At 35.3% G+C, this 12,423-nt stretch overlaps 1 pseudogene; it reads left to right on the forward strand.

The window, feature by feature from the left end:
* The first annotated feature begins 457 nt into the window (after positions 1-457).
* Positions 458-2,031, forward strand: LOC100933330 (annotated as a pseudogene).
* Positions 2,032-12,423: the final 10,392 nt, after the last annotated feature.

Genomic DNA, 12,423 nt, shown 5'->3' on the forward strand with positions numbered 1-12,423 from the left:
GAACTGAACCAGCTACGCCCAGAGAAAGAACTCTGGGAGATGACAAAAAACCATTACATTGAATTCCCAATCCCTATATTTATGCCCACCTGCATTTTTTATTTCCTTCACAAGGTAATTGTAAAATATTTCAAAGTCTGATTCTTTTTGTACAGCAAAATAACGTTTTGGTCATGTATACTTATTGTGTATCTAATTTATATTTTAATGTATTTAACATCTACTAGTCATCCTGCCATCTAGGGGAGGGGTGGGGGGGGGTAAGAGGTGAAAAATTGGAACAAGAGGTTTAGCAATTGTTAATGCTGTAAAGTTACCCATGCATATAACCTGTAAATAAAAGGCTATTAAATTAAAAAAAAAAAAGAAAGAAAGGAACTCAGGACATTGGATCCAACCCCTAAATGAAACATGATATGACTATAAAATTATAAAATCTCTCTCCCAAAGGATCAAGATGGCATGTCTACTGGAGATGTCTTCATGAGCATCCTTTTGGAAGAGACAGCTACCATACACTACTGTGTTGATTGGCCATTTGATCCTGATCCTCAGAAAATTCTACAAAGTATAATAAACATGAAAAATTCTATAACTGGAAACAACAAACAGAAATTCAACCTCGTTGTTCTAGTTCTAAAACTCTTATATCTGCTTCTGTAAGAAACTTGAAGCATGGAGCTAAAAACTGAATTGCATTCATTTTGGAAAGTCTTGCTGTAGTTGCTGAAAACAATGTCAAGTCTCTCCTGGACTTAATATTATATTATTTCTACTCTACTGCCATGATTACTATCACACGATTTGAAGCATTGAGTCTTGGCTTAAATGCCTTCAGGCCATTTTCCTCTGTCTAGCCACTCCAGAAGAGCTATTTTATACAGATGCTGCAGTGGATTTCATGACACTGTTTGGTGGATCTTGCTATACATAAGCATACATTTGTCTGATTTTTCTCCCATTGTAGCAAAGCACCCAATTATCAAACAATTTTATTGAACCATGAAGCAGTACAGGATATTGTTTGTCTGCTAACTTCTGTGTAACACAAAATTTGAATGCAAGCACTGAAATTGTTCTCAGTTTAAGTCTTTGAAAACCTCACATACCCATGACCCTTGTCAATGTTTTGGTTGATGGAGAATTATTATCCCAGATTTGTGTGAAGATGATTCAGAAGGATTAGCCTATTGAAATGCTGCTCACATCACCAAAATGCTTAACATATATATGTGCAGAGCTGGAGCAATTTGGACAGATGACAATTGTAGTAAAGACTTTGCCTTGTTTGATAACAATGTATAGAAAGGAAAGATTACTAGAGGAGCAAGTTAAAGGAGCTAAAACACTTGCCTGATTGCCTGTTGAACTACAAAGAATTGCCAACTTACCAGATCACCTATCTGCCATGTTTACTGATTACTTCACATACTAGTCAATGCAATCATTAATATCAAAAGACATGCTCATGAATTTCACTAGGCTGCCTTCAGGCTTTATGCCTCTCTTGGGGTTAATGATGAGAACACCTGGAATAAGGTGAATTTTGGAGAAAGGGATGTTCCCCCCAATCTTGATAATCAGCAGGTAGAGAGAGACATCATCTTGAAAGACATGGCAAAGAGCACTATTAGTGCTCTTTGATTAGAATAAAAATGAGGGACTAAAGGTATGATTGAAAAATGAGTGGAATTCATATATGAAAGTTTTGGTATGTTTTGTTTTTAGAAATGTAGTTGGCATGAATATGCAAGAAAGACAAATAATTGGTGTATTTTATGTGACATCAATATGGATTCTTATATTGCACATTTTTTTTGCTTGTGTTCTGGTGAAATTTATTTTAGTACCATGAAGTTTCAGATACCTTGAAAAATATAACGCTAGGATTATAAATGTTATTCATGGGAATACCTTATTTCTAATACCATTGAAAAATTCAACTCTTCCATTGTATATTACTCTTTAATATGTGATCTACTTATGTCTTAATTTCTTTGGCTACTGAACAAATTTTCTGTGAATAAAATGATGAAAGGTTGATTTTGTGAGTGGTCATCTGAATTTTTTAACTTCTTCTCCAATGTTCAATAGTCTGTTTGGCATCTTCAAGCTGTTGCTGCAACCTAACCCCACCTGAATTTCACTTTCTTTCTTGGTTCTGAGCAAAAAGAAGAGTATAATGTTGAGCTGTGGTTTGGGCTATGGGCAAAGACATGAGAGATGTCCACTCACATAAAGAATCTGGTGTATCTTCTGTGCTGGAGCTCTTTGGTCAGAAAGGAGAAAAACCAAATCTTCTCTCATTATCATCCTTAGAAAGGATTCAGAACCAGGCGATTTTTAATAGAATGTAGTAGTTTGTTGCCTATATTCATCCAGAGTACTTTGACTCACTACTTAAAGATTTTAAAACATACAAAAATCATATGATTTCTACATTTTAATAAAGCTTTTTATTTTCAAAACACATGCATAGATAGTTTTCAACATTCATCCTTGCAAAACCTTGTGTTGCAAATTTTTTTTCTCCCTCCCTCCACTTTCTCCCCTAGAAGGTAAGTAATCTATATTATATATATTAATTATATATTAAACATGAGCAATAATCTTTATATTTATGATGAGAAACAACCTCACCACAAAGTAAAAAAATGTGATGAGATCATAGATGAGCCAAAATAATAAAAATAATTTTTAAAATAATAATTAGCATGCTTTGCTTTTTTATGCACCTTGATTTGGTAACATTGACAAAATATTTATAATTAGGAAGGCACTTAAAAGACAATCTGAAAAAAATTAGTTTTGCTCTCCAAACACCAAAAGACAAAAATGTCTCTTCAATCTTAACATCTGACAACATCTGATGCTATTTATTGATATTTATTCCAAAATAGAGGCTAAATGTAGATTAAATTTTGTCAATATTTCAATTACTTGCAATTTCATCATTATTGGTTAAAATTTTTTTAAATCTCTCAAATTTCTAAATTTTAATGTGAGAAATATTGAGGAAATTTAAGATTGCATTAAATTTATGAGATATATTAAGCTGGTATGCTTCTTGGAAACTGGAGAATTATTTTATCCATTCATAAAGCATCAAAAGAATTTTTCAGGAAAATGCTATAGATGAGGTTGTTATAGCCATTCCTATTTGGAAATACAAGGTTCAAGACACATGGTGCTCTCTTGGCAAAAGGTATCGTTAGCTACCAGAAGAGATTATAGATCCCAGAAGTGGGAATATGAAATTGATATGGGAAAACATATAGTTAACAAGTAAAGGGGTTAATTAAAAAGGGAAAAGACAAGTATCCTAATGGAATTCCAATTAATCAGGAGAAAGGGAATACATTATGAAGTAGGAAGCAAGCTAAATTCACAGGGGAATTTAGTACATTAACCCCAAAAAGGATTAGTAAAGGAAGGAGATTACACTATTGATTGGCAGGCTAACCCTAAAAGGGATTTAGCACCCTAAAAGAGTTAGTTATAACAAGAAAAAAGCTACCATGAGGCATGAGAGAGGGCATGAGAAGAAAGGGATTTGACATCATAACTTGGCTTTCTGGCTGGATTCAGCAAAGTGGAATTTTCAAAGACTTGGTAGGAGTGCCTGGAAGGGTGAGCTGATCCCATCAGTGCCCTTCCCTGCTTGCCCCAGGGAGCATTACAAAGGTTCAGGCTTTCTCCTAAAGCCCACCTAGCTACCCAGGACTTCTACTCTTAAGGAGTAAAAGGGAAATAGACATATGGGTGAGTAGAAAAATAGGGTGTCCTTTTTTGTACATTGGTGCAATTTTTTATTTTCTTGATAAAGCACTATTTGGAAATTAAGTCAGTTAAAAATAATCTCTCTTCCTTGTATCTCCTATTTGTCCCAGTTCTGTCCTTCAGGGCCAAACAGAATGAGTTAAAACCTTCCTTCCCATGACTGTTTTATGTTCTCATTGATCACCTCCCTGATGTCACAGACCTCTTCCAGAACAAAGGACAAACAACTTCTGTGAATAGAGCAGCCCCACTGGGAACCCAACTAGATCAGGTCAGTTGAGCAACATGTAGTCAAAGCAAAAGGGTGTAATGAGGCCATAGAAGGGCCATCGGGGAAAAATAATAATAATAACATTAGACTCAACTAGCATTTTTTTCCCCCAGTTCCTTCAGAAAATTTAAGGGAATCATACCCTTTACCTGCCAGTGCTCTGGTTAAAGGAATGTAAATTTTTTTCCTGGCCCTTTCTTTTCTTTTCTTTTCAGCCTGGATTTCTTTCATAAGGACCATGCCTTAAAGGCAAAACCAATCTAACTCTCATTGATTGACCACCATTAGGTACCAGCCAAGCTGCATTTGGGCACTGATTGATTCAGAATGAAAGTAAATAAGAACTGTTTCTGTTTTGGTGAGAAACCCTGGAGTGGTGTCTTTCCCTTCCAGATTTACTTTTTTTGACTAGGTAGAAGGGTCTATTCTTTCCCTCAGTTCTTACCTAGGCTTAATCACTGAATGGGCCTCACAAACTGAGACCCTAAAAGAACCAAAATATCCCACTGCATCCAGGGCCATCTCCAGTCATCCTGATCTATATCATGATACTGGACCCAGACAGTTCTGGTGGAGACAATGAAACGGGTGACTTTACTCATCCCACCCTCACTCAAATCCAGTTCATTTGCATGTCATAGCATCCCTCTCTGATGTCCTGGTTCTCTTTGAGAAGGAAGAATAGACAGCAACAAACAATAATCATGTTCTCATAATGTGGTATTTCCCATCTCTATACCTTTGCACAAGCTCTCCCCAATAGCTAAATACAATCCTTCCTGACACCTATCTCTTAGAATCCCTTTTGTTTTTGTTGTTGTTCAGTTGTTTAGACTCTTTGTAACCTCAGTTGTGCTTTTCTTGGCAAAGATACTGTAGTGGTTTTGCCATTTCCTTCTCTAACTCATTTGACAAATGAAGAAACTGAGGCAAACAGGATAATGGGAGTTGACTAGAATCACCTAGCTAATAAATGTCCAGTGTCAAAATTGAACTTATTTCTTTATGATTCCAGGTTCAGGGCTCTATCCACTGTACCACTTAGTTTTCCAAATTCCCTTCAAATCTCAAATGCTACCTCCTGCTTGAGATTTAATTATATTCCCTTTCCCTATGCACATTTATTTATAAATATTTTATATTTACTGATCTATGTTCACATTGTTTCCTTTGCAACCTCCCAATTCAACGAATTGGCAAGCAGGTGGCGTTTACTCTGTGTGACCCTCAGCAAATCATTGAATGTCTTTCATAGTTTCCCCATCTATAAAGAGATGATCATCAGAGCATTTACTTCATAGAATTGTTGTGAGACCAAGTACCTTGCTTTTATAAATGCCAAGTGTTCTGTTAACTAAAAAGAGACTATTTCCTGTTTGTCTCTGTATTCCCAGCACCTACTACCGGCTACATAGTAAGTGCTTAATAAATGCTTGTTGAATGAAAGGAAAAAACAAACACCTGATGTTCATAATATATTTTAACATTTATAAAGCACTTTACATTTGTTAAATGGGGATGATCATATCTGCCTTAAGTCCCTTATAAAGACAATGTAAGAAGCAAATGCGATACATTTATGCAAAACACAGGGAAACAGAAAGCATGTTATGAATTTAAAGCTCTTGCTCTGATCATTCCTTTCTCATTCGTCCCTTAATATATATGAAGGAAAGTCCTTTCTAAATGATTTCCTTAGCACTTCTCAGTTAGTACCAGTAGGTGGCAAACGTTTCCAAACTATAGTAAAACCCTCTCAAGATGCTTCTGAGCCTATGGTTTGTATGTCATCACTATACTTTCAGATAGCATTTCTAAAACTCTTGACATTTGGGCTTTCCTGAAATATGAATTTTAAAAATGACCACTCCCACCCCCCAAAAAATCTTAGGACAACTGGAAACATTCATTTTCAAAATATAAGTTAAAATTCTAGTGTCTTCAAACATCACATTATCCACTTTAAGATGAGAACCAGAGCTGGAAAGTGGAGCAACCTATCACAGCCCACATCCCCATCTCCATGACAACGTTCTAAACTGCCTGTACAATTAAAGGAACAGTGGTATTTAGGAAGAGGTGGTAAGAATGGGGCGGATAGATTAAAGAGAAATGCTGGCTAAGGCCCATTTTTAGATGTGAAAAGAAAAGTTAAAAACAGTTCTAATTAATGAGTTTATGGGATGGAAAACAGATTTTAAAAAATACTTCACAACATTTTCTTTTCCTCCATTAGAAAACAAAAAAAATATTTTTTTTGTTTTTTTTACAGATTGGTATTCCTACATTTTCCCTATACTATGCCTTTTTTTTTTAAACAACAGCTACTTCAAGTCTGGCATGCTCATCAACCCTCACTTGTTCACCTTTTAAAAGATATTTTTAGAGAAAAAAATCTATTTTTATTCCTGGTAATGAGGCACTTACCACCTGTCTATGTTTCTATCACTCAGATGGTATATGGGCAATTGTAGGAGTCCCTCTGTAACCCAGAATATTCTTGGCTTGCAGAACTCTATTTTCTATAATAAAACTATACATTTGCAGGATGTTTTATAGTTTGCAAAATGCTTTAATGTGTATTACCTCATTTGATCCTCAGAACAACCTTCTGAGGTAACTGAGAAGGAAAAATCAACCCCACTTTCAGACAAAGAAACTGAGGCTTAGAAAAGACATGTGCCTTCTGGCATATTTATATATTTATGTGATAGAGCAAGGATTGTAGCCCAGTACTTCAGCTGAATAGTCCAAAGGTTGTTCCACTAACCTATGCTGCCTTTCATTTTCAGGGAATGCTTGTGAGTTCTAACACATTAACTGCCCCAATTTTTGAGAAGTGTCCCTTATGGCTAGAGAATTTTCATAAGGTTCGGAGGAACACCACTAATATTAAGCTTATGGCTGAAAAAAAATGGAACCTATAGGGGAAAAAATAGAGATCTGAACTGTTTTTCAATGAAGAACAGAAAAGTAAAGGAAGAGAGGATAAAAATCTTCAAAAAGATATGAAAATAAGGTGATGATCAGACTTTTAAAAATTTTTTTTTCACTAAGGAAAAAATAGAAGTTGGATTCTGGGGAAAAAATAAAAGTTTTTAAAATGGTGGATAAAGCAACTATTCCTGAACATAAGGAATTCCCAACGCTGAAATATTAATAATATAGCTGGTATGCATTTTTCTCCCGGGATAGTTGAAAAATAGGTTTTATATATATAGAAAAGTTTAAATGTAAGGAAGGAAAAGCAAAAACTTCTCCATCTCTTAAGGTTTATTCTAGCCCCTGGATCCTTTAGCTATATGTTATGGGAAAAAAACCGTTTGATTCATCTTGGCCATTCTAACAATTTTGGAGGATCATCATACTTTGATTTTGTTTGTGGCTGTGCAATGACAGTCAAACAGGATGAAGTAGGATTGACTTTAGGGGAAAGTTAGTACTTTAGATGATCCTTAAAAGAAACCTTGAAGGGTGCATAGGATTCCAACATTTAGGGATGAGGAAAGCATTTCAGTACGACTGATTGGTTGCAGAGACATGCTCAGTGCCTTGTAAAACCTTAAATCAAGGAGATATTTCTGGGGAGAGGAGCAATCTCTTATTTTAAAAAAGTCAATAAATTATTTCTTCTTGATCAAAATCAATTGTGAACTTCAATTTATCAAAGTTTTTATAATGCTTCAGGTTCCCTGTCTATCCATTAGAACTATAGGCATATGAAAAGGATTTATTATCTTTTCCTTCAGTCTCAAAGAGAACTTTATCACTAGCTTTGACAGCTTCTCACCTTTAGACTACTCACTCCTCCTACTTTCTTCCAAGTCAAGTACCTAAAACTTCCCTCCCTCTCCAGAATTTTGAAAGTTCCCAGTGATTTTGTTATGACCAAATTAAAAACTAATGTCAAGCACAATGGATGCAAAAAACAAGTTTTTACAAAGTGTTTATTTACTGTGCCATATCTGCCCTAAAGACTGGAAAAGCAAAGAAAAATATGAAACAGTCCCTGCATTCAAATGGGGATTATATCATGCAAATGTACAACATGATACAAGGTAGTTTAGGGAAGGAGAAAACTACCAGCTTTGAGAAGAGGGAAGGAGATAGAGTGCTGTGATTGGATTGAACCACAGAGCTCATTAGCCTGCTAATGTAGAAAGGGAACCAAATTAGTCTTTGCCCTATGACTTTTTCTACTAGGAAATATAACATGTAGTATGCTGTAAGTAAATATAATATAAATTTAAAGTAAACACAAATACATTCTAGGGAGGGAGGAGAGTATTGAAAATCGGGATGGTGAAGATGGGTCTTAGGTAAAAAGTGATATTTGAGGGGAGCCTTGAAAGAATCTTGGGGGGGGGCAGCATCTCCGTGGATAGAGCACCAACCCTGAAGTCAGGAGGATCTGAGTTCAAATTTGGTCTCAGACTCTTAACACTTCCAGTGTGCCATCCTAGGCAAGTCACTTAGCCCCAATTGCCTCAGCAAAAAATAAATAAATAAATAAATAAAATATAATAAAATAAATAAATAAATATAAGAATCTAGAGATTCTAAGAAGTGACAGTGAGAATGTATTCTATGAATGCCAGATATGTAGTAATTGTTATTAAGAAGTGAATGTGAAGACATAGGGTATTTCAGATATTGTGGACAACTTTTATAAAAACATGCAAGTAGGAAATGGAATGCCATGTTTGGGAATCAGTAAGAAAATTTTACTTAAAGAGTACAAGGTGGAAAAACTATGATGGCACTCATGGTATCTTGGTTCTCTTTCTTCTGTTTTCTTTAAGGACTTTCATTTCTTTACCTGCCCTCAAATTATGGGTGTCACTCAGGGCTCAGTTCTTGTCCATCTTCTCTTTCCTTATAGCTCTTGTTTGTTCATGACTTCAGCTACCATCCCTGTGCTACAAGCTTCCAAATCACCTCTATGGTCCTTTCCTCCCACTCAAGCTCCAGTCTATTCTCCAATCAACATGAATGTCTCACCATTAGCTCAAATTCCACATGTTCAAATCAAAACCTACTTTCATTACTGTTGAATCAATTACTCCTCTAAATTCCTCTTCTTTGGAAATGGAGCTACCATTTCCCAAGAGGTCGTCTTTATCTCATTCATCTCCTCTGCTTCCTTTTATATGTTAAGTCCTAAGTATATTTCCTTTCACTTTTCTCTTGTAGTCTTCTTCATTCTCACTATCATCTCCTTAGTTTGAAACCAAATTATCTCAGTTTGGGTTACTGCATTAGACTCTTGGTTTACTTCTGCTACCTACCTATATACATATTGGTACCAACCTAATCTTACACTTTACATTCATGCTCCCCTTCAGCACAAAATCTGCATTGCTTCCTTATTTCCTATTCTAAGTGTAAACTCTGAACGGATATCAAAAGCTTCTATAATTTGATTTTACCTTTTCTATTCAACCTTGTTTCTTATTATCACTCAGTTGTTCACTTTCTAATCTAGTTAGATTGACCTCCTTAGAGTTATCAGCATGTATTGTTAGGAACTTGCCAGTTCAGCTATCCTTTGGAAATTCAGGAGTTGTCAACTGATACTAATATCTTCTTGATGTTTGAATGGGGGAAATTGATTATTTAGCCTCTTGTGATTGGGCTTCAGATTAGGAGGTGTCAGAGAGTAGATTCAGTCAAAGCCGTGTGGTTGGATTAAGGAGGTAGCTTTCTACCTACTAATGATACTAGTCCCTCCTGACTCAAAACTGTTTTGTCCCTTGAAAATGGATTTCCAGTAACCCTGATATCTGGTCCTACTTGGAATGGAGAAAGTATGGTCCTGCATTTGTTATAATATTTTCAGTTCTTAAGAGGGCAGAACTGAGCAGGTCTGGATCCTAGCATGTGATCTAATAGTATTGGTAAGCAAGTTTTAAGACTTAGGTCTTCTGAGTATCATCTGATAGCTCCCTTTCCGGTAAATCTCCAAAAAAAACCAAAAAACAAAAACCAAAAACCAAACCAAAAAAACAAAAAAACCACTTTACTTCTTCCTGTTGAATAGTGGAGCAAAAGCTTCTTTCTTCTTATTCTGACAGGAAGAAATTCAATTTGCAATCAATAAGGTTATCTGTGTTTCTTTTTTCTAATAGAAGTTTGAAAGGCCACATGAACTTCTATCAAGGTAGAGTCACCTGGATCCAAGAAAGATAATCTATCACAAGCTTTCTTTCAGAAATAATTGTATATCCAATATCTTCAGGATTATTTTCTATTATTTTACTTTCATTATCCAGGAGGTCATTTTAAACTGAGTCAGAAATTTCCCTCTGGAAGGATTATTAGATTCAAATGAGTCTCTGTGTTTCTACACATAAAATACATATACACGCGGTCATTCTTGTGTGATAATTAGGTTTTGTTATGGAAAGAATTTCATTTTCAATTTTGAAAAAGATTCCTAGGTACAAAGAGGACAGACTGTAGTTTCTTTGATCTTGTTCACAGTTTCTGGCAGACAAATGTAGCCATAGAATCTGCTAATACCATTTTCTGTCCTATTCCTCAGACCCCTAGGCAGATTTTTGGTGGAAGAATGTGGGCAGTGTTTCCTTGAAGCCATGTGTTCTAGTGTTATAATAGACCATTGGTAGAAGAATGTTAGCCCTTCTTTCTCTAAGGACTTCTAATAGATAATTGATAGAGAAAATCCTATCACTTTATTGGAAGTTTCAATTAAAAATGTGCAGGAGTTTACTGATTATCCATCTTCCAATCTCTGAAATTATACTATGCTCATATGCCTTGCTTTACTTTCCATTCCTATGATCTTTCTCTAGTGTGGAATGTCCTTATTTCTCCTCTCTGTCTACCTAAATTCTATCCATATTTTTAGTTGATACTCAATATCAACTTCTACAGGAGCCCCCTGACTAAGTCAAAACTCATTTCCTTCCTTTTCCTCTAGACTTTTTTTTTTCATGTAAAATCTACCAATTTGATATTTAAGCAAATCCTATTTTTTATGAGTAGTAATGCTGTCTTCCCAACCAAATTGTAATTTCTTTGAAAACAAGGACTTTACCTTTGCATTTCTCATGTTCCAATTTCTATAGTGGTTAATTATGGACATGACTTCTGTCTTTGAACAGACTCAGATTGAAACCCATCTTTTTTTTTTAATAATTAATTGCTTTATGCTCTAAAATGTCATCAACTGAACAACCCTAATGACAGCGCCTGTCTTGTAAGACTGTTGATATTTAGCCAGAATGGTCATAGTCATAGTCCACTATTATCCCTGTATTTTTTGCTTCACTGGTTTAGCCTTTAGATCACCCTTATACCATTATGAGGCAAAAGAGCATGGAAGTGTGTGAGTGGGAAGAAGGGGGACAGAGTGGAATGTTAAAGAATGATTACAAAACTAGAAAATATCTAAGGTGTGGATTCAATTGACTGTGTCAATATGCTCTTATGTGCTTGTGGCTATTAAATCGTAAATACCCTTCTTGATCAATAGATCAATTAATATAATATGTTTTGAGTACTTAATATGATGTACCTACTTAGAAGGCATTGTGCTCCATATTAAAGAGGATATACATATATATAAGAAATAAGGACCTAATAGTTTAGTTGAAGAGTTAGAAACATGCATTTGGCCACAAATAGTTAGAATATGGGGATGTTGATGAAAAATTGAAGGTGTTATCACTCTAAAACCTACTTATGTTTTTTTTTCCAGTAAGTATTCATCCTCTATATGCTCATATCAATGCCGCTTTCCTTGAATGAACTGGAAATAACATCATCACATTGGGGAAAGCCTCAGAGGATAAAAACATCTGATTTTTGAGCAGAATTTACCTTCTTTCCCTGACCCAAATTTGCACAAACATATGGTACATAATCAGTGAGAAGCCAAAGGAGCTATCTCAAGAATCAACTCTGTTTTCTATCCTAGGGCCATTTCTACAGTAAAAGTGAACATAAGACAATTTCTATTTCTATTTCTCAGGCCTCTAAAAATATAATGCTAACTCACAAACTACCTCTATTGCCTCCTTCTACCTATTGACCTTAGGGATCAAAGCATGGCTCAGGGTAAGAGGTAGACCAGTTTCTGCAAAATCCAGTCATGTCAAACTTCAACCAAGTTCAGAGTGTGACTTAGGGCATCTGTAGATTTAATACAGTAATTGGAACATAGTGGACACTTTTCAGATGTTTTCAATATTAATTGAACTAATTACAAGAGTAAAGGAAGAGGATTCCCCATAAATGGATGTGCATACAAATACACAACTACACACATCTCAGTTCATTTAATCATAAAATGTAGTCACAAATGTGGACATTTTAATGTGTTATATGCTTTGATACCTTTATGAGTT

This window comes from Sarcophilus harrisii, chromosome 4, assembly GCF_902635505.1.
Source record: "Sarcophilus harrisii chromosome 4, mSarHar1.11, whole genome shotgun sequence".
Classification (NCBI taxonomy): domain Eukaryota; kingdom Metazoa; phylum Chordata; class Mammalia; order Dasyuromorphia; family Dasyuridae; genus Sarcophilus; species Sarcophilus harrisii.